The 19,899-nt window shown below is 48.6% G+C and overlaps 1 protein-coding gene and 3 non-coding genes across 4 annotated transcripts in view; 1 reads left to right on the forward strand and 3 right to left on the reverse strand.

Moving 5' to 3' along the window:
- The window catches only part of LOC125939373 (uncharacterized), a 561,003-nt gene that overhangs the window by 257,245 nt on the left and 283,859 nt on the right, over positions 1 to 19,899 (reverse strand). The window lies entirely within an intron of this gene.
- On the reverse strand, positions 2,729 to 2,810 carry TRNAS-AGA (transfer RNA serine (anticodon AGA)). The gene has a single exon. It is a non-coding gene; the product is annotated as a tRNA-Ser (tRNA).
- On the reverse strand, positions 11,242 to 11,313 carry TRNAQ-CUG (transfer RNA glutamine (anticodon CUG)). The gene has a single exon. It is a non-coding gene; the product is annotated as a tRNA-Gln (tRNA).
- TRNAS-UGA (transfer RNA serine (anticodon UGA)) lies at positions 16,578 to 16,659 on the forward strand. The gene has a single exon. It is a non-coding gene; the product is annotated as a tRNA-Ser (tRNA).

The raw sequence follows: 19,899 nt of genomic DNA on the forward strand, positions 1-19,899 counted from the left end.
AAAGGAGAGATATGTGCAAAACGTGACTTGGGGGCGCTAGCGGTGATGTGCGTCTTCCCAAACCGTGTTTTTTTGGCAAAGACACCAGGAGAGGCATAGAAGCCGGGGGTGGGGGATGAACTACTCTCTCAGTATGAACTCTCTCAGTATCCAAGTGGGAGCCGTGGGAAGGCAGCCTCCAAGATGCACGGATGGCAGGAAGCGAGGGCCGAAGCTAACCATCAACTTGCCCCCACGAGGAATTCTACCTTTGCTGTAAGGGCAGCAACTCAGCCCGTCAGAGAGACGCGCCCCCCCCACCCCCCACGGCGGCACAAGGAGAGGAGAGGGGAGAGCTGATGAGTGATGAAGGCGCACGGCTTCCCGGCCTCTGCCTTCTTAGAAATCGTCCCTGCAAGGGACGGACAGTGTCCTCGGTGCCCAAACAGCTGCTTCCGCCGCCCGGACAGGCGCTCCCCGCCGCTCGGGGACAGGGGCTGCGAGCCTCGCTCACCGGCCGCCGCAGACACCCAGGGAGCCGGGGAAGAGCGCCTGAAAATGCTGGGAGTCACAGCGACAGTAGTCCCCGAAGCGCCGTGAGGTGCGCGCCCGGGAGACTCCCAACTTAGACGTACCCGGTTGTTTCCCGCCGGGTTGTAGACCATCCTTGGCTTCGATGTCCTGCACGCTCAGTGTGGTGCTTTCTACACGCGGCAGATCTGTGGTGTCTTAGCCGCTTGCCTCGGGGAACCAGTGAGCCCTTGGACCCAAGGAAACGCGGTCCAAGTGCAAACTACACGCCAGACTTGGAAGATTGTGCCCGGAAAAAAAAAACAACAAAAAAATCTCGTCGATTCTCCAAATTGCTTACAGCTTGAAATGATAGGTTGGCTGTATTGGGTTAAATAAAACATTGTTAAAATGAATTATACTTGTCGTTTTACTTTTTAATATGACTGATAGAAATCTTTACATTATCGCTGCGGCCGTATTTCCACTGGAAATGCTACTACTCTCTGAATATCAAAACGATGGAGGAAAATGAAGGGTGGCTCTATCGGGTCGTCTCCACTTCCTGACTTACATTCTCTGTTGAAATCACCGGAACTCTGGCTCCGGTCCACCAGTGTGGTGTTGTCGCTTTTATCTTCCTCCTCTACAAGACATCTTGGCAATTTAAAAGTAAAGGGAGAACTCTTTCTAGAATCCCAGGGGCAATGTTTGGAAACCAGATCACACACCCACACTCTGAGAAGCAAAATTCTGCGTCATGGGCCGTCCTGGTTGGGGATCCTTGCTACAGCCCCCAGAACATGGGCTCTGCCCTCCACGGGCTCCTCCAGAAGAAGCATTGGGAATGAGAGGAACTCCCGCTGACAGATCAAAACTCTCCTCTAAGGTATGTTTTTGAACACATTAAAAAAAACCTGTCTTTTTTTTACATTTATTTTTTAAAGCAATCTCTACACCCCACGTGGGGCTTGAACCAGCAGCCTTGAGATCAAGAGTTGCCCGCTCTACCAACTCAGCCAGCCAGACGCCCTTTCCTGAACACATTTTTGTTTTTAAATTCTGTACTTTGATGTCACATGGGTCACTTCCCTCACCTCTAAAATTAGGAATTGTTTCCACAAGAGGACCTGAACATTCCATTAGCTCTGACATTTTAGAATTCTGTTAGGTTCCGAGTCTCAGGCACCAGTAAGCTGGATGTGAAAGGAGGAGAGAAGAAAGATGATGCGTTTTGCAAAGAAAGATCAAGTTCACCCTTCGAAACCTGTCTCGTAGGCCTGGCCGAGTCACGTTCATCCCACTGGCACTGCTCAGCCGAGAGGACCTGTCACGGCTCAGCACCACCGACCCAGTTGACTTGGCGACTCACTGCTTTTAATTATTCCTCCTGCCTCTGGAGACACACATGAAGGAGGCAGGGATCCGGTCATCCATCCGTAGGGTGGGCACTGTGTTTACGAGGAGTTATGAGAAGCATCCTCGCACTAGGTGCACACGGGTGTGATGACACGGGTGTGACAAAGCAGCCAGGACAGTGACAGGCCGGAGTCTCCAAGGATTGTCCAGGGAGGGAGTCGAGGGTGTTCCTTTAATACACCACCCCCTGCCTGTAATTCGTACAGTGCGATTCTGCCTCTGAACCGGGTCTGGCTTGAGCCCAGGGAGGGTCAAACTCCTTGTCTTTGGCCCCTCTCTTTCCCCCCCTCCCACCCCTGTCCAGGACCCCAGGAGGAGCCAGCTCAGCGAGACCCCGTCGACCCTGCTGGACGAGGAAAATGGCTTTACTTAATTTCCTTACTTGTGCAGTGGTTTGGATTCACGACTTGGCGACCATCGCCGGGTCGTGGCTTTCACCTGTATTTGATCCAAAGTTTCCTGGGATGACCTTTCCAGTGGCCAGGCCGTGCGTGGCGGGACAAGCGTCCAGACGAAGGTGCGATTCCTCGGAGATGCGGACCCCGCAGCCACCTCCCGGGCGGACACGCTGCCGTCCGAGCGGGGCTGGGACCGCGGCGGACACGGGAGCATCGCGAAGCCTGGCTCCTCCTCGGGGACAGGGACGCACCTGCAGGACTGTGGCAGAGTGACTTGTGCAAAAGTGCATGGAAAGACGGCGCGCGCGCCTCCTGCCCGGGCAAGCGCGGAGTCTTCCCGCCGCCCCAGAAAGGACCGGGTCGCTGCCTTCCCGGCTCAGGCGGCGACAATAGGATGGCCCCCCAGGTGGGGGGCGGGGCGCCGTAGTCGGCAGGATTCGAACCTGCGCGGGGAGACCCCAATGGATTTCTAGTCCATCGCCTTAACCACTCGGCCACGACTACACGGGAGGTACGGACCTCATTAGCATAAGTAGCCGTGAGGCCCGCAGGCGTCAGGGGCAGGCGCCAGGGGCAGGGTTCAGGGGCAGGCGTCAGGGACAGGCGTCAGGGACAGGGGGCAGGAGCAGGGATCAGGGACAGGCGTCAAGGGCAGGAGGCAGGGACAGGCGTCAGAGGCAGCTGTCAGGCCCAGGCGTCAGGAGCAGGGGGCAGGGGCAGGCGCCAGGGGCAGGCGTCAGGGACAGGTGTCAGGGGCTCGCATCTTCCACCAGGAAGCGCATCTGCTGTTCCCCGTCTCTTCCCGTTGGACATCAGCGGGGCGAATGGGCGGGGTCACGCGTCCTTGTCGTGAGCTCAGGAGGACCCCTGCCTCGGGCGGCCTGCCGGAAGGGGCTGGGGCAGGACACCCCCCGGGAGCCCAGCTCCCTGCGCGGCCAGCTGTCGAGGGGACCCGGGAGACGCGCAGCAAACCCGCACGGGCTGTAGCATCGGCCGCGGCTCCGTGAGGACAGCGACAGGCTGGACAACTCCAAGTGACCAACCATTTTCAAGACCAGTGTTGGGTTCTGCACATGGCAGAAGATCCCGCGGCTGCTTCGAGGCAGAAGGTGCACTCTGGTTACCGACCGGACATACACCCGCTGTGTTTCGCGGCCCGTTTCCAAGGAGTCAAACTTACTTTAAAACAAAACCAAAAACCTCGCTGTTCGGAATTGTGACTTGAAGGAGAAGAAGTCAGCTCCAGTTGTCTCTTCGGGAGCCAGGTAGGACTTCTTCCCCAGGTTCCTTACCACTTTCAGCCTCGGATTTACTTTATGAAAGAATCCTGTTCGAAGCTTGAGGATTTCGCGCCCAGACTCTGCCGCGGGAGCCCCCCACCCCCACCCTCGGGTTCATGGGCAGGTTCAGACATCACCTTCGTCCCTTACTCCCTGTGTAGTTTTGGGGGAGTTACTTAAAATCTCTGTTTCAGTCTCTCGTGCTTCAAAATGAGAATGTCTTTGTCTACTATGTTGCAATGTGCTCAGAAAAACTGCTGGAATTTATTCCTTTGGCTAAACAGAGCTCTCCATCAAGGCAAACTGACGTTTGTCTTTATGGAAGTGAAACAGACACAGAAATACGCACAGCTCTCCAGGGCAGGGCTTTATGAGTTTTCGCCAATCCACACACCATGGTGAGCCAGATGGAGGTAGGTGGTAACCAACGCCCCAAGAGCTCCCGCCTGACCCCAGGTCTCACCCAGATGACCACACTGTTCACCGAGGCCATCAGAAATGTGCCGGTGAGAAGGGACTAGAATTACTGGGAAATTCAGGGCTCACTGAAGGACAGGTGGTCACAGAGCTGGGCTTGTGACAGGACCCTGGTGGAAGCAGGCAGTTACCATGACGACCAGCTGGGCTGGAGGGTCGGCTTCACCAACAGGGCTGTGGAGACATAGACCACAGGGTCCTGAAGGGTCAGACAGCCAGTTGGTATGTGTGCTGCATAATCTATATGATCTAGGGACGCCTGGGGGGCTCAGTTGGTTCAGCATCTGGCTCTTGATTTTGCTCAGGCCATGATCTCAGGGTTTGTGAGTTCAAGCCCTCTGTCCTGCTCTGCATTGACAATGCGGAGCCTGCTTGGGATTCTCTGTCCCCACCTCTCTCTGCTCCTCCTCTGTTCTCTCTCTCTCTCTCAAAAAATAAATAAACTAAAAAAAAAAAAAAAAACCCAATCTATATAATCTAAATAAGCAAGGGTGGATGGGAGGCTGAGAGTGCTTTCCCAGTAGGAAGTCATGATATTTTGACAAGTTCCTGGACCTAAGCTTGCCTTTTTCTAAAAGCTTTATATTTTATAAATTTTTTTTTCAACGTTTATTTATTTTTGGGACAGAGAGAGACAGAGCATGAACGGGGGAGGGGCAGAGAGAGAGGGAGACACAGAATCGGAAACAAGCTCCAGGCTCTGAGCCATCAGCCCAGAGCCTGACGCGGGGCTCGAACTCACGGACCGTGAGATCGTGACCTGGCTGAAGTCGGATGCCCAACCGACTGCGCCACCCAGGCGCCCCTAAAAGCTTTATATTTTAAAAATTGTATGTTGAGTCTTAGGATTTATGCTTTTAAGTCCATGTTGTGTGTTTAGTGAAGTTCAACATTCCATTGGAGAGGTTTTCAGCTGCAGGAAGATGGAAACGAAAGCAAACTGCAGCCTCACCCCACCCACAAGCAGCAAAGACAGAGGGGGGCCCCCAATCCATCCCGCCAGACTGTAGCAGGGCGTTCCCCTCCACCCCTGCCCCCTGCCCCCGCCACAAAGTATCTCAGAGAGAGCAGAGTACGAGGCTGAGACTTTCACTGCTCCAGGCTTTAAAAAGGCCTTTCCCAGGCCCTGTCCCTAGAGACCCCTTGGGGGACCTGCACTACCAACCCCACCTGGCCTCTCACCCTCCCCACCGGGGTAAGATAGGAAGAGGCCTAGTGGAGAGACAAGACGTTCATCATTGCTCAGTGTTAGTGGAGGTCACACGGGGGGCAAGGATGAGGCTCCCCCGCCCCTCCGATTCAGGGAAGCACTAGAGGAAGCCTCATGGGGGCCCAGGACTCCCTCTCTTGCACAGCAATAAGGAGCCTACACCTTGGGTAGCAACAGAGGCTGAATGGGGAACCTGAAATGCTATCGCTCCCTGGCCGTAACCAGAACGTTTCCCCCTTCCCCTGTGAGAGCAGTGTTGGACGTTAGAGGGAGCCAGCTAATGCAGAAGGTTTCCATAAGATCCAAAGTCTCATAGCATAATACCCAAAATGTCTCGAACCAATTGGACCTCACTTGTCACGCCAAGAACCAGAAAGATCTTAAACTGAATGAAAAAAAGACACTCCGTAGCTGCTGTGATGGGCAGAATAATGGTGTCTCCAGATGTCTATGTTCTAACCCCCAACACTTGCAAATATGTCGCCTTACGTGGCAAAATGGCTCTTGCGAATGGGATGGAGATGGAGAGATTATCCCGAATTATCTGAGAAGGCCCAGTCTCATCACTAAAGTGCTTAAAAGTGGAAGAGGGAGGCAAAACAGTAGGCCAGAGATATGGGAGATGAGGACTCCGTCCATCGCTGCTGACTTTCAAGATGGAGGAGGGCTGCAAACCAAGGAATGTGGTGGCCTCGAAACGATGGAAACCGTTTTAAGCTTATTGGCAGCAAGCAACATTGGTCTTACGACCACAGGGAACCGGATTCTGACCCAGTCGAGTGAGGTAACAGACTCTTCCCTGGAGCCTCCAGAAAGAAATGCAGACCCACTGGCACCTTGATTTTAGCTTCGTGCATCGGGGGAACTATCAAGAGAGGGAAAAGACAACCAGCAGATTGGGAGAAAATATTCATAAATTGTACGTTTGATAAGATCGGGTTTCATATCTAGATTATATACAGAATTCCCACTACTCAACCCAGTTTTAAAATTAGACAAAGTACTTGAATGAACTTCTCCAAAAATGACATATAAATGGCTGAGAAGCACATGCTCAACATCACTGCTCATTAAAAGGATCGCAAACAGAAATCTCACTTTAATAGAATTACAGCGAGTGAAAAAGTTCACCTTAAAGGGTTATATACTCTATGATTCCATTTATATAGCATTCTTTTGTTTGTGTTGGGGGGGGGATCAAACCATTTTATAGAGGGGCTTTGGGGAAAGGTCGAAGGGGAGGAGGACAAGGTGGTCCTATATCCTCAGCCCCGGCTAGAATCTTCCCGGCTTCAGTCGCCGAAAGACTCTTATATTCTTTAATGGGAACACATAGAAATGAGAATCAATCAGTGGTTGCGAGGGGTGGGGGAATGAGGGCGGAGGGAGGAAAGTAGAAGGTAAACCGGGAAAGGGAGGTGACGATGGCCATGTTTTATGTTCACTATATTTATGTCAACATCCTTGTTTTTACCCTGGAGGATAATTTGCAAGATGTCCCCCTTGGGGGAAACTGGGGAAAGGGCACAGGAGGTCCCTCTGGATTATTTCTTGGAAGTGCCTTTGAATTTCCAATGATCTCAAAGTAAAATATAGAACTTAAATGTACCATTTCTATTATGATTAGGGTTTCCCTTAAAGTCTCAACACTCATACTTAACAAATCTGAATGTAATCAGCATCAGATGTAGCACAACTTGATTTTAGCCATAGATTCAACACTTTGCTGATTGATTTTGCTCTATCTGTTGCCTTTATTAAGCTAAGTAGCCAGGTGCCTATTTCCACAGCATTTTTGGCATCCTTAAACCTCAGTTTAATAAACAATCATGAGATTCTATTGTTCACCATCATGTCTAATCAGTGTAAGACTACTAGTGTTTACAGTAACAGGTTTACTGTTACTATCCGAAAAGTTATTTTGAGACAAGAATAATAATTCCAGCTATTAAGCACGGAATGAGAATCTCCTTATGTGCTTTATCTATTAAAATACCATCAATTTGGGGTGCCTGGGTGGCTCGGTCGGTTAAGCGGTCGACTTGGGCTCAGGTCATGATCTCGCGGTTCGTGAGTTCGAGCCCCGCATGGGGCTCTGTGCTGACAGCTCAGAGCCTGGAGCCTGTTTTGGATTCTGTGTCTCCCTCTCTCTCTGACTCTCCCCTGTTCATGCTCTGTCTCTCCCTGTCTCAAAAATAAATAAACTTTAAAAAAAAATTTTTAAATACCATCAATTAGTTGAAATATGAATGGATTTTCACTATTTCTGGGGTTACAATGCTTCAATAATTAATAATTTCTGAAAATGGCTAATTTTATTTATGCAATATTAAGAATTAATAAAAACTGAATTGATATAAAAAAGATAATATAAATATTGAGAGTTCTTTAGCGAGACAGCTAGCAGTGAGAAGAACATCTCATGAGGTGCCCGGGTGGCTCAGTCAGTTAATCATCTGACTCTTGATTTGGGCTCAGGTCATGATCTCAGAGTCGTGAGACTGAACCCCACTTTGTGCTTTGTTCTGGGCCTGGGGCCTGCTTAAGATTCTCTCTCTCTCTCTGTCTCCCCCTCTGCCCCTCTCCCCCACTCATGCTCACTCTCTCTCTCAAAATAGGTAAAAAAACATTAAAACAGAACATCTCATACTTTTATTCCCCAAAACTGTTTATAAATATTTGCTTTAGAATAAAATGAAGAGTAATAAAGATGTGATTGTATCTTAATTCTTCATTTCTAGAATATTTAAAAATAACTTTAAAAAATGACATTCTATTTTGGCTTTGAGTCTTTAAAGAAAAAGCTGTTTGAGAATTCTTTCCATCCGTTCACGATAATTTAAAAGTAGAATGTTTACTTTGCCATATTCCACTTTCATGAGGAAGAAAAGCTCTAAAATTAGGATAAATCTTCATTTATTCAGATATAATAAAGTCTATGAAGAAAAGGAGTAAGGGTTAGAAACAAATGGGGTCCATCTAAGTTATAAGAGGGCAGTTTTGGGGGGCCCAACTGTGCAGCACAATGAAGAAAAATTTAGCAAATGATGGTGAAACACAATAATATCAATATTCCAATTCTTGACTATTAAATTTTTAATTACAGCACAATTATAATACACCAGTATACTCACGTGTCATACACTACATTAAATAATAATGCTATGGGGCGCCTGGGTGGTTCAGTCGGTTAAGTTTCAGCTCAGGTCATGAGCTCGTGGTTCGTGGGTTCGAGCCCTGGATTCTGTGTCTCCCTCTCTTTCTGCCCCTCTCCCACTCATGCTCTGTCTCTCTCCCTCTCAAAAAAATAAAAAAAACATTTAAAAAACAAAATATAATGGTAATATTGATTTTTTCAATAATATTTCTCTTTCTTTCTTTCTTTCTTTCTTTCTTTCTTTCTTTCTTCTTTCAATCCTAGCATTTAATATCCCTTGTTACAAATGGTTATTGTGTGGCTTCGGCAAGGGACTCAGACAAACACTGATTTTATAGTCATTTATCATTTGCCTGAATTATGACTTCAATGAACTTTGTCTTTAATCTTTTCTCATAATAAATAACTCTACTCTAATTTGACCCTGACCACAATGTCCCATTTCTTATATCATTGCTGTCTATAATTTTAGTTTCATTTTGTTACTACACCTGAAAAGGTAGTAATTACTAATGATATTGTCTTATGCATTCACTGCTTATTTAGATATTCTCGTGTGTTTCTGAATGTTCTTGTTCTTTATAATTTTTGTATACCAGTCGGTCATTAGTTCCAATTTCTTGTTCATTAATTTGTTCATCACTTTTGTCGTCTCTACTGTTAAAACTATATATTTGAGCTTTTAGTATCAATGAATAAATTTCCCCTCTCTGATTTTATTTCTTTTTATGGTTATTATTTATTAAAAGCGATCTTTTTCATAATTTACTTCTTAATGATATAATTCTATTTGCTGTGCTTAATAATATTCTTTAGAATATATTCTGCTAATGAATCATGACAGATGAGAAAACTACTGGGAGAAGAAAAGTTGGGCAAGTTAGAAAAAGGAATAGTAGGTGATAATCATATTGCTGAACATAGTGCACTAATATGGCGGAGACTTCATAGGTTAGGAAGAAACGCCTAGCTATGAACTGCGCATGCTCAAGACAGCAGCTATAACTCAGTCCCCAGCCTCCCATGCAGCTAGAAGACAGGCCTGGGCCCTCAGCTTTGCCAGTCAGATGTCTGAAAGCAAGATCTCTTCTTTCAGAAGAAAGAAACAGATGGCAAAAGTCTCATGCAGAACTGCTTCCCGGAAACAGTAAGTTTAGGTAGATATTTAAGCTGTTAGCGCCAGCAATAGCCTACTGCACCTGGAGACATAGTTCTGCTGGCAGTGAACTCTAGGAATTAAGGCATTATGAGTAATTAGGAGAACGGGGTAGTATAATATAGAAGGGCGAGTGATTATTACTGTGCCCAAGCCTTTGGAGGGAGGGCATGACAGCTGAAAGTTATCAATTCCAGCTAAATGCGTGGTTATCAAATCGTGGATTTTCTCTGCCCTAAAACAGTTTCAATTTCCCATGACCCCAGAGCTGACCTAAGTCAAAACAAAATCCATATTATGTATAATTATGTGAGTTTCCCATTAACAAAAAGATGGATGAATGAACTGCGGTATATTGACACAGTAGAGTACTATGCGTGAAAGGAGTAGTGAACGAATGAGTGAATGAATGGCAGCTACTTGCAACAAAAATAACAATTAATTTTAGCAATATGTTATTAAGTCAAAGGGTAAGACCCATAAGATCATTTATAGCCTGATACTCTGTATCTTGAAATTAAAATATGCAATTTTTAGGGACGCCCGCGTGGCTCAGTCAGTTAAGTTTCTGACTTTTGATTTTGGCTCGGGTCATGATCTCACGGTTCATGGGATCCGGCCTCACACTGAGCTCTGTGCTGCCAGTGCAAAGCCTGCCTGGGATCGTCTGTCTGCCTGTCCCCTGCTTGCACTCTCTCTAGCTCTCACAATAAATAAACTTTTGAAAAGGGCATATGAAAAGCTTATACCCACTAGCAAACATTAAGTGAAAAAGTATATACACAGTTTTTAGAAAAGCAATAGATGAAATAAAAGTAAGGAAAGCACTTTGGGATTACTTCTTGAGGATCTCAGGAACTTCCTTGTCTTGCCTGAACTTGTGGCATATGCAGACATTCACCAGAAAAACAACCAGCTTGCAGTCAGAACGTTCAGTTTTATGAAAATAAAACGATCGCAGAGATGTCCTAGGATGCAGTCTGAAAGCCCCGTGATTTCTCTGGAACATATTCGTCACCGACAGCAATTCTGTGCGGTGGATCAATGTCATGGAAACGACCAAAGGAACACCGCGGAGATACTCAGAAAATGTATCTGAGTATTTGCTCTGTCCACAGTGCTTCAGGTTTACATGGGCATCATCCAGTGGCGTTCAAATATCTGAGACAGTTCAAGAAATTCTTTAAAGTGTGAGTCGATTTTCACAAATCTTCATTTCTCCGTGGAAAATGAAACACCTCTGAAGTCTGGTCATCGTACCTACTGGACATTATGAAGCCTCATTCTCTCTGGGCAGAAAAGTATTGTGCTCAAGAGGATCTCTTTTCTCCCTCAATTCTGTCGCATCCTTTTGCTCCCGCACCAAGTGAGCTCAGGGCATTTTACAGAGCAATCAATCAGGAAAAGTTCAACTCAACTCAAAGTTATGAGCGTCACAGAGTATCTGTTAGGTGGGAGAGGAAAATGGGGAGAAAGAGGGAGGATGCTTCTGCACTCCGAACAAGACGGCAGGGAGGCAGTGGGGTCCACACAGAGTTCGTGTCATCTTCCCCTTCTAGATCACACTCTGGGTTTCATGTGAACCGGGGACTCCCTGACGATCATTCCTAAAAAAGAAAACTTTAAAAAAAAAAAAAAAAAGGATGAAAATGTTTAGGTTCCACCGAGATTTGAACTCGGATCGCTGGATTCAGAGTCCAGAGTGCTAACCATTACGCCACGGAACCCCACGGCCGCTGCTGCTGACAGCTCTCCTTCCCGACAGGATGCATCCCCATTTGTGGCTCAGGTTCCTCGGAAAAGCTGACATTTGCGCCCTGGGCAGGTATCAGCCTGCCTCCTGACGCAGGCCTTTCCTCGCGCGCACCGGGCTCTCGGCGCAAAATTCCGAAGCAAATCGGTTTCTAGGGACAGATGAGACAGGTCCTGCTTTTTGTCGCCCTCTGCCCTTTCTGCAGCTCGCCCCCCACCCCCAATCCGGGCCCGGCCGCCCCCGCCCGGCGGCGCAGACGCAGGTGCAGCGGCTCCCCCGGCTGGGGGCCGAGGCTCCCCCTCCCTCGGCCGAGGCTCCCCCTTTCCCGAGCTTCTCAGCAGCAAGACTCCCTGCTGTCGCGGAGGAGACCCTCCCCCCCCCAAAAAAAGGGGGGACGGTAGGGGACAGAAGCGATCCCAGACTGTCAAGCTGAAGGGCTGAGGACGGAGCGAACCCTCTTTCCTGAGAGTAAGTAATCGCCAAGTTCCTGCAAGACTGGAGGTCAGTCCCACATCAGAGAAGGTATGGGGGCTGGTACCAGTCCCTGGGAATTGGGTTAAAATGTTGGTGCTCATTCACAGGCATCTTATATCTTCTCCCCCAACAAAACGCTGCTGAAAAATTCTTGTCTTCTTTCCCAAGATAAAGAACTCATTAGAGCAAAGATTCCTGGTATATTTCTTTTGCCTCTTGCTTCCAGATCATATCAAATAAAATCTGGGAAGCCTCTTTCCCACAAAGGTGCCCCTAGATACATACACATATCATTTTGAAAACTACTCCAGTTGTTCATGGACCCCAGGCTATGAATGTTCTGCATCTGGAGATTCTCTTATGTCACCTAACCTGATCTGTAACTGAATAAAAACAAATTCTCTAAGTAGAAATGAAGCATCACACTGCTGAAGGGGAACCACCTTTTAATTGTGACTAAAATTTTCATTAATCTTTGTCTTGCGAATGAGGTCAAAGTTGTATCCATGACTGAAGCCCAAATACTAGTTGGACTGGTTCTCAGGGGGCTGTTGGGGTGCAGATTCCCGAGAATGCAGTCTGGGGACGCGTGACTCACACATAAGTAGGTCAGATGGAATGGGGGCGGGAGGGGGGACGGGCTCACCTTTGTCGTGGGGCAATCGCACCTCTGCTGCGTCCTCTCTGAGAAGACCCCTTACATTCTGACCTTCTCCAGGAATCGGTAAAGAAATTGGCATGTAAATGGAAGGCAGGTGCCCGACAGCTTTTTCTCTTGACTGACAGTGAGTTTCCCAAATCCTGTGTCACTTAAACCCAGTTTCTAGGCCTGAGCCTGGGTGGCACCATGGGTCGAGCATCTGACTTTGGTTGAGGCCACGATCTCACAGTTCATGGGTTCGTGGGTTCGATCCCTGCATCAGACTTTGTGCTGACAGTGTGGAGCCTACTTCAGATTTTGTTTCTCTCTCTGCCCTTCCTCCTCTCACACTCTCTCTCTCACAAATAAACATTTTTTTAAATTAAAAACAAAATAAACCTAGTTTCCTTGGGCTTTTTCCTGTCTACTCTCAGAGGCACTGTTCCCCCCAGTCATAGCTATCTCATAAACCATATTCCAGCTGCTTCCTGAAGATTAAGACATAAAGTAGAAAGGATCTCAGAGGCAGATGCAGAAAATACAAATAAAAATGGAACATTATCGTCAAATTAAAGTGAATATTGACTGAATAAAACAATACGAATGTCTTCTAGAGGAGAAAATGAATGTAGAATTTAAATGCACATAAACAGGGGCCCCTGGGCGGCTCAGTTGGTTAAACGCCGGACGGACTTGGACTTCAGCTCAGGTCATGATCTCACTGTTCGTGGTCTCGAGCCCCACATCAGGGAACTTGCTTCAGATTCTGTGTCTCCCTCTCTCTCTCTGCCCCTTCTTGGCTCAGGCTCTGTCTCTCTCCCCCTCAAAATAAATAAACATTAAAAAAATTAAGTGCACGCAAACAATGGCATTTAAATCAAGAGAGGGATGGATAGAATTAAATTTTTCTAACATTAAGTCCTTTGCATGGTCTGGAAAGATGGTAACATAAGAACCGTTGGGTCAGGACTATATGTGGTGATCTCTAGGCTCACCATTAAAAGAAAAATTAAAAGAACATGCAACTTCCATGTTGGTAGAGAGGAAATAATAGAATAACATACAACTGTTCAGTCAACGCAAAAGCAGATAAGATATAAAAGGGGGAACATAAAAGGACAGGGTAATAAACGAGGTGGGATATATCAGAAGGGACAGAAAACTACACAGAGTAGGATGATCATTTCAACCCAAAACATATTCCGTAATCTGTTGACTGGGATGGGGCGGGAGGGGGCTGCATCTATTTCCAGACCTGTGTGGGGTCCCAGCATGTTCTCTGCGTGAGGAATCACTGCTGTGTGCACGTGGCTTTCATCCACCCCTGTACATGCACGTTCACGAAGAGAGACAGAGAGTTACACACACACACACACACACACACACACACACTCACACACACACACACACAAACGCCCTTCCAGTCCCCAAGTGGCAGTATTTTCCAAGTTGTTTCATCGTGATTACGCATAGATGAGAAAAAATTGTGGCATGGGGGGGGGGGTCCTAGTGGTCTCCCGTATCTTCCGAGCAGCTGGTTCAGGGCCGGTTTCCTGCCTGCACCCTCACACGGGAGGTCTCTCATCCTTTTCACCGCGCCAAGTTCGAGTTTCATCCCCATGACGACCGCTAGGATGACTCTGGCTCCAGGCCCACAGGGATCACTTTCTACTCTGCGTGAAATCCACAGGGCGACGGGGGCAATGAGGTGGAGGGCCCAGGAGCAGGGCACCTTACAAAGCTGCCCCAGCCCTCCTGGACGCGTGCCCCCCTCCGGCTGCATTGTTGAACAACTGGTCTAGTTTAATTAATAATAAACATCTTTTCCTAAATGAACAAGGCCAAGAGCAGAAGACCTTGCTTTGCAAACGCTTTGCAAACACGGAGCTCATCTGTTCCAGAGCGTTTTGGCGGTTTCTGTGCAGCGCTGATTCTGGCGTGGCCCAAGGAGACAAACGCCCTCCTCCAAACAAACCTAGACGTTCGCTGGTTGAGGACTAATTCTCAGAATCTGCACATCAGCGTGGCAGTCTCTGCGGCCACCAGCCTCACCTTCGTGGCTACTTTAGGACTTCAATCTCCCAAATTATCTCTCAAATTATTATTACTATTATCAATTGTTATGATTCTTTGCCCAATATTGAGTTTTAAAAGACAACTGGATTGACAACGTCTGTTAAAAAAACCCAACAAACCCCAAAATGAACATCGCACTTTTCTGCACTAAATCCTCTCTCAAGTGAACTCACAGTTCCTAGCTGCAGCCACTCAGTTGCTCTTTCCTGCTCGCTCTGCGACCTGGGGCAGGACACTTAATCTCTCTGTGCTTCCTTCCTTCCCAGGAAAAAACCGGGCTTCACGGCCATGGTGGACAAGTAGTCCCTCTGGACAACGACCCCTTGAGCCAACGTTTGGCTACTGAGTGATACTGAAGCCTTGTACCTGGAGAATACATCTTTCTGGCTCCAGCAATAAAGTCACGATTCCTGCTTCTTCATTTAAAAAAAATTTGAGTCACGATGTGCGCTTCAAATCATGAAAAACACAAGGAAAGAAATAACTCACAACCCTCAAACGCCTAAGCCATACCGTCACCCCCTCCCATTTTTGGAAATGTTTTAATTATAACTAACAGCATCACAGGTGTCTTGCACATAAATAATTTCTTTTAGTCTGGGTTCTTTCCCTAGGAGAGTTTGCTCCAAAATAAGTTTGCGGTGGAAGGAGGTTAGCCATTTGTGTGGGCTTCCGCGGTGGATTGTGGGAGCGAGTCCCGAACAAGGATCTTGTTCCAAGCACCCCGGGAAGGGAGCTGGCTTGGTGGCCCAGGACTGCCCTAACAAATTACCAGGAAGTGAGTGGCTTAAAGCCACAGAAATGTATCTGCTCACAGCTCCGGAGTCCAGAGACCCGAATGCACGGTGTCTCCAAGGTTGGTGTTTCTAGAGGGACCGAGGAGAACCCCTTTCACGGCTCTCCGCTGGCCTCCTACGTTTGCAGCCGCTTTGTTCCAACCTCTGCCTCCCCCTTACGTGGGCTGTGTCCCCGTGTGCCTCCAAATCTCCTGCTCCTTATAAGGACACTATCACTGGATTTAGGGCCCCACCTAATCCACAATGACCCCATTTAATAACTTGATGGCATCAGCAAAGACTCTTTTCAAATAGTCACATTCACAGGTGGGAGGGGGGACAGGATTTCAGCGGATCTTCCTGGGCGCCAGCCTTGGACCCACTGCGGGAGCACCTGTCCCTCCGCCCGCCCTGAGTGAGAACAGACGCGGCAGCCTGAGGGTCTCGGGCGCGCAGGGAATTCTCCCGACCGGATCAGCAGGTCTGGTGACTGTGCTGTGAGGGAGCTTTGACAAAGCACTTCAATCCCCAGTTCTCACCCCTGTGGTCCCTAAATTCTGCACTGAGAGAAGAACCCGGTTCCACGGGGTGCCGCGGAAGCCAGTCGCTGCGCGCGAGGACAATCCTATTACTCGAGCCAGACGCGGCCGCGCTCTCACCGCCCGTGTGTTAGGGGAGGTGCACAGGGTCCTCCCCGTCCGACCTGCGTCTCCCCATCCAAGGGGCAGGCGAGGCGCAGGGACCCCCCTCCCGGGTGGTCTTCTGCACCTGCTCCCTCCCGCCCCTCCCACCGCACCCGCGCTCCCGTCGGGTTTCAACCTGTTCTTGGAAAGCAGGAAAGCGCAAAGCAGGTGAAGGCCATCGAGGTATTGAGGTTTTAGTGGCGGGCGCCGACAGCAGACGCCAGAAACTCGGAGTCCTCGCAGCGCGCTCCCAAGGCCACTGGCACCTGCACATCCGAGGCCGCCGGGACCACCGCCCGCTCCGCAGAGACCCCGCGGACGCGCGGCCGGCGGTGACGAGGGAGCGGACTCCGGGCACGGACAGTCTTCCCTGAATCCCACCCGCGCCGCCCGATTCCCTTTGCTGCCGGGTGACCCCCGCACCCCAGACTGAGAGGCCTCGCGTGGACGCAGACCCGACTCCCGCACAGCGAGCCTCCCTCCCCGCGTCGCATCTCGGCGTCGCGGCGCGTCCAGGCAGGCGCAGGACGGCCTGACGCTGCGAGGTGGCCCGCCTTCAAAATCGCTGGCAGGAGGCGGCCGTCAGCAGGTAGTCGTGGCCGAGTGGTTAAGGCGATGGACTTGAAATCCATTGGGGTCTCCCCGCGCAGGTTCGAATCCTGCCGGCTACGGTTTTGCCCTTGGCGTCCGGGTCCCCTTCCGGGCTCGCCCTGCCTACCCTGCTACCCATTTCTCTGGGTCTCATAACCTCTTCCTCCGATGCCAAACAGTCGCAAATGGGTGAGTAAACCTGTGAGGGTGTAGACGTCTTGACTTGAGGAAGGCCGTTTCTTTTTCCACGGTTATGGCTCAGAGCCAACTCGGGGTCCCTGGGCAGCAAAGTCGGACCCCCATCTTCTGGAGACGAGGTGTTTTCCTTGCTACCTCTGCTCTAGGGAACTCAGGCTTTATAAAGCAGTATTTACTCTAACAGCTACCAATGTTTGAATCCTTACTATGTCCCAAGCACTGAATTTGGGATTACTTGCATTAGCTCATTTAATCCCATAGCCATATCATGTAGGTAACATGAATCCCATTTTACAGATAAGGAAACCTGAAGATTGAGTCGCCCAACACTGCACAGTCAAATGCTAATTAGAGCAAGGGCTTTCTTAAATGCAGTTGTGAAGTCACTTTTCACAAATATTGCAGGGTTAGTGGCCAGCAACTCAATCCTGGTGTAGTTCACACGTAGGAATGACGTTAATATCAGCTGGTATTTATCAAGCGCCCATTACATACAAATCTCCAAGCGCTTTGTGTATGTTAGCACGTAAGATCCTTACGACATTCATGTGAAGTGAATAGTATTCATATCCTCAGTTTAAAAATCTGGAAACGGACACCCATAGAAGTAAAATAATTTGGCCAAGGTCACGCAGCTGGTAAGTGGCAGGACTGAGTTTGAACTCTGTCTGGGTTTGTGTCTATACCCAGGGAGCCAGACGTCGGTGCAGGTGTGGGGGCAGCTCAGCTTGCTTTCACTGCTGTTGTCTACACTTGGAAATGAATGTTACTGCCTGACTCTCTTATTCAGATTTTTGCCTCCATAGATAAATCTAAGTGGTTGGCCGGGAGTATGAGTCGTTACCCACTGTGTGTTAAGTGTTTTGTTAGCCCAAGTGTAGGGTGGATCATTCAACAGCAACGAGGTTTTACCTGTTTTTGAGTGATAGTAACTGATTGTTATTGTGGCTTCATATGAATGATCGGTTTATAAAGAGCTCTGCGCCCATTAAACCTTCTCAACCTGAAAATTCCAGGGCCCAAGAGTGGGAAAAGTTGGTTAAACCACAAGAAGTGGATATTTCTAGTTTGAGAGTAAGAACAAAATCCACGTGGAGCCCCCTCCAAAAACCATCAGGGAAAAAGCCTGCTGATTCTGGCAAACTGGGTGTATTAAACTTACTCAGCAAGTTAGAGTCTCAGACTGGAAGAGTCTCAGTGTCTCAAAGAGGGGAGTTAGGGAAGGAGACTTACAAGAGCTTTCGGGGCCAGGATTCGTCACAGGATGACTTTAGAGCAAAATTACTAATGGAGATCTGTGGTGACACTGGTCTGGGACGTAAACTAAGTAAATGACCGGGGTAGTCAATCGTCTTATCTTTGGAACGTGAGTGCCTGTGGAATTACTCTTACTACGGTATTACCATGAAATTTACAGATAACATGATACACAAAGAAGTTGAACTTAGAGTTTCTCTTGCACGTCGAGGTCTGATACACTTTATCCATTGAGTGTGTCATAGTATCACATTTGCAAGTTTGGGAAAGAAGTGGGATTTAAAAATAAAAAAAGTGAAAATCGGATCAGTTAGAGAAAAACTCCCAAACCTAACAGCACAGTCTCTGGCCAGCACTCACCGGGTTCAGTATCTCCACCTTACAACTTAGAGACTCCAGGGGAGAGTTCTCTGGTCCCAGCCCTCTCTTCCTACCTTCTCCTGCACATCCGGGGACCAAGGACACTTACCTGGGCCTTATGGTTGATTCGGGAAACAAAGTATAAACTCAAAGGCTCGGTGTTCTGATTTGCATGCAGAAGAAAGTGGAAAGGAAAGGTCCAGGTAGGAACAGACCTTTTGTTTGTAGAAGAACAAAATGAAACAAAAAGCCAACACACACACACACACACACACACACACACACACACACACACCTTCACGACTCTTGAAAATCAGCCCCAGATGTCAAGGCATTTCTTAAAGTCCACCTCCTCCACGGAGGCATCTGGAATGTTCCTAGTTTGGGCCACAACAGTGCTGCCGTGAATATTCTTGTGCGTGTCTTTCAAGGCAACATCAGTCGGGGGTTTTGCTGGGCAGATGTCGTCTGGGATGGAATTGTGGAACCGCCGTAAGTGTGTATGTTCAAGCTTTAGTCCTGTAATGCCAAAGTACTTTTTGCAAGTAATCGAACCCCTCTGCGTGCCCACAAATGAGAGTCCACATCCTTGTCTTCTGTTATCTTATTTGAACGTTTCTAACGGGCAAATAGTTGTGATGGTTAATTTTACGTGTCAACCTGCTGGGCCGTGTGGTCAGTCGTTATTCTGTGTCTCTGCGACGTTTCTGTGAGGGTGTTTTTGGATGAGATTCACGTGGAAATTGGTGGACTCTGAGCAGAGCGGATTTGCCCTCCATCACGTGGGTGGGCATAAATCAAACAAAAGACTGACTTCCCGAGCAAGAAGGCATTCAGGCGGCAGACAGCCTTCAGACTTGACCGGCTGCCTGGGTTCTTCTGGGTCACCAGCCAGCTGCCCGCTCTGGAGAATCTGGACTTACCAGCCTCCATAAGCTTGTGACCAATTCTTCCACATAAATCTCTGTCTCTCTAGAAACACGTCTTATCGGTTCTCTTTCTCTGGAGAACTCTAACGAATGTAGTAGTGGAATCTACTCGTTTTACTTCTCACTTTTTCTGGTGAGGTTATTGGTTACTTTGATGCCCTCTTCTGTGAAGGACCCGTTGGACGTTTGCCCATCTTTCTGTTAGACTGTGTGTTTCCTACTCATTTTTCTTATTCGCATCCCTGTGTATGGAGAGCCCAGCTAGGCTCCCCCGGGGGGATTGCGGTCTCAGCATCCACGTTCTTGGGCCGAGGCCCGCAGGGACGGGAAAGGGACACCAGGCCCTCGTACAGGTGTGTGCCCTACACAGCAGCCCGCAGGGTCACAGCAAACGTACGTTCCTGCCATGACGTCCCCGAAGCGCTCGTGATCAAGTCTCCCCTGCCTCCCAGGGCCATGACATGCGCTCTCCTTAGATTAGAGCCCTGTGGAGCTCACCCAGACCCTTCTTCTGGTTCGAACCGGCCAGTCCAGCCCTAGCCCTGGAACCCCCCAGAGCACTGCACTCATGGGCCC

The sequence above is a fragment of the Panthera uncia genome, assembly GCF_023721935.1.
Source record: "Panthera uncia isolate 11264 chromosome B2 unlocalized genomic scaffold, Puncia_PCG_1.0 HiC_scaffold_25, whole genome shotgun sequence".
NCBI classification, from domain to species: Eukaryota; Metazoa; Chordata; class Mammalia; order Carnivora; family Felidae; genus Panthera; species Panthera uncia.